At 45.6% G+C, this 3,014-nt stretch overlaps 1 pseudogene; it reads left to right on the forward strand.

Moving 5' to 3' along the window:
• LOC105552998 overlaps positions 1 to 144 on the forward strand; it is a 6,889-nt pseudogene extending 6,745 nt beyond the window's left edge.
• The last annotated feature ends 2,870 nt before the right edge of the window (positions 145 to 3,014 follow it).

Here is a 3,014-nt window from a genome sequence, read left to right on the forward strand (position 1 = left end):
TGCTGCCAGTCTGTGTGCTGCCAGCCCACCTGCTGCCGCCCCAGCTGCTGCCAGACCACCTGCTGCAGGACCACCTGCTGCCGCCCCAGCTGCTGTGTGTCCAGCTGCTGCCGCCCCACCTGCTCTAGTGGCTCTTGCTGCTGATGCCCTCACCTACACTCACCTGCCTTTATTCACTAGCATTCTTGATAGAGACCACCTGTGAAATGAATCATGCAAGGCCACCTGGACAACCTCAGTTCCAACCAATTCTTGGATTGCGTTTGGCCTCCAAATATGCTCACCCAACACTATGTTGCTACCCTCTACCAAATGAATACAAGTTTGAATTTTCTCTGAAATATGTCAACTCCCATGTTCCCTGAATTGAAATATTTGCTCTCTACCATAATTTATCACATGGAGCTATTCCTCTATCTTAAATAAATTTTAATTTTTGAGGCATACAAATAATATATGGGCATTGTGTCTCATTATTTTTCCTTCTTGAATTCTCGTCCTTACCCGTCAAATTTTCTGCTGTTCTTCCCTGCAGAGGGAGAAGACCACAGCAGATGATATCAGGGGCTCCACCTCTGTTCTATCAGCACTCTCCATTCAAATACAGGAAAATGGTTCCTTAGAGCAGGCACCTGGAACTCTGCCTGAGGACTTTCTCTGGATAAAGGAGCACACTCTGGGCTGGAGACTTAAAGCCTCTAGGAACAGCACTCAGAGAATGAGTGGGAGTTGGTGATATATGCCCTGACTTGTTTCCCTCCAGTGGAGGGTATGTCAAACCAGTTTTCCAGAGGTCCTCATTGGGATTTATTCCAGATGCCTACAGGAACATTCTGATCATGAACTCACTCTATAATGACTTTCCCTCCTTCCCAGGGTCATTTCTCAAGTTTCCTCCAGTGTTTCTTAGGTTAATTGCCCAAATATACTACATGTTCTCAGATCCTCTTTTGTGGGGTTTGCTCCAGAGGGCACACAGTCTAAAACAGCAGTATTCCCAATCTCACTATCAGTGTCCTTCAAAATGTTTTTGTGCAATATGAATGGTTACCATAGATTTTGGTCAACTCTTGAGTTTATTGTCACCTGAATGGACACCTCTGAACATTTTGCTGGTTTTTTTTTTTTTTGCTTTTCAGCTTTTGTGCATTAAAATGTTTTTCTATTATTTGTTCATTTACTTTTTTGGCCTTCTGTTAATCATTTTAATTTTTAAAGTGTTTATTTCAATATGCACATTTGCTTTGAAACTAGTTGTCTTCGATTGTTTTTTTCTTCCACATCATTTTATCTGAGGGATAGGACACAACCACTATGTTGGTGATTCTTATCCTGAAAAAGGCTATATTGAAAAAGGTTTCACTCTGAGCCATGCTGCTAAGTTGAAGGCACCAAAGAAAGACCTAAAACCAGGATGTTTGCACGAGTGATTTTTATAAGAAAATGCTCTCAGGAGAAATCAGTAAGGAACTGTGGGAAACAGAATAGGATTGTAGAAGAGGCTAAGCCCAAAAGGATTTTATTCTCATTTGGCCCCACAGGAGGCTCTAGAATGTGAATGGTATTACAGACCCATCTTTCTGAGAGGCAAGGTAGTTGGAACTTTGCAATCCTACATCAGTTACTACCAGCTATGGGCCACCCATGGGAGAGGAAGAGGATGCAGAGAGGGCAGAAACCTCCAGATGAGGTGGCTCCTGGAGGCTGAGGACAACTACCTGGAGATGCGTGCAGGCGAACACAGGGAGCCACTGGCTGTCCTACTTACACTAGCTTGGGGATGGGGCATCTTTCTGGCAAACGGCATCAGGATAGGGAGCCCTGTAGTCCACCCCTGGCACTGCTTAGCTCCAGCTGTTTCTCTCGTTAGGCTCACTCCAACTGGTTGGTCACAGTTTCTAGAGCAATGTATGAGAGGAGGGGTCACGGGCACCCCCGCTTCTGGTCTAGGTCACTTGCTTGGTAGGGTAATCCGAGTCCTCATCCTGAGAGCTCTGAGCCTTGGTTATTGTGTCCCTATCAGGCTTGAGCCCTTGAACTTGCTCATTTGCAGTCAAGGCTGGAAGTAGAAGCACCAAGCATGCCCCAGGGGATCACTTAAGTGCTAAATATATTCCTCCCTATCCCCATTGGCATAACAGCGGTCCTGCTTCCTCATGATGATGAGGCCAATTGCCAGTGGGAATAGCTCTTTTCTTTATGCTAACAACCATAGCTTTAATTCCAATTAAATCCTTACTATGCCTCCTGGAGGTGGCTCCTCCCCTCTTGGAGCCAGGACCTCTCCATAAAACTTATAGTTATTTGGGAGGGAGCATAAATTCCCTCAGGTGGCTCACAGGGCATGAAGGTGAGTGAGCAACTCCTCTTTCCACATGTTGGTTTTCTGTATTAATGTATTTTACCTATTGTGGACACACTACCATGTGATGGTGATTGGTGTAATAATTCTTACTGCATCCCGAAGAACAGCACTCCACCTCACAGGGTGTCATCTCCAAGCTGGGATCTCTGTTACGGCTTCAAGAGGTGGTTGCATCACACTATCCGTTCAGCTGTTTCTGGATGGTGCAGTATAAAGTATACTGTGGATAACGGGGTGGATAACAGGGTATCTACGGTTACCTGCCCACTGCTACATACCTTGTGCTCCATATGGGGTTGATTAGCCAAAGGTGAAGTTAGGTAGGATTCCACACTGCCACATCAAGTTCTCTTGGGCCCCCATGTAACGGTGCTGGCTGAAGCACTCATCGCCTGACTGTATGTCAATTCCATCAACAGCAAGTAACTGGCTGATCCCCTCATAGGATGGTACGTTATGAGGGACTCCGGGCTGCTCTCTTGCTGGCAGGTCGGATATTCAGCAGTGGTGCCCTGGTATGCTCTAGACATGATGCTTAAAAATATTACCAGTGTGGCAGCCTTTGGAATCCTTGTTTCTTCTCTTCTAGAGCACATGGATCTTAGCAAGATCTCCACAGAATTCATATTTCATGTTCATCAAGTCTGAT

Source organism: Mandrillus leucophaeus, unplaced genomic scaffold, assembly GCF_000951045.1.
Source record: "Mandrillus leucophaeus isolate KB7577 unplaced genomic scaffold, Mleu.le_1.0 Scaffold58, whole genome shotgun sequence".
In the NCBI taxonomy this organism is placed as follows: domain Eukaryota; kingdom Metazoa; phylum Chordata; class Mammalia; order Primates; family Cercopithecidae; genus Mandrillus; species Mandrillus leucophaeus.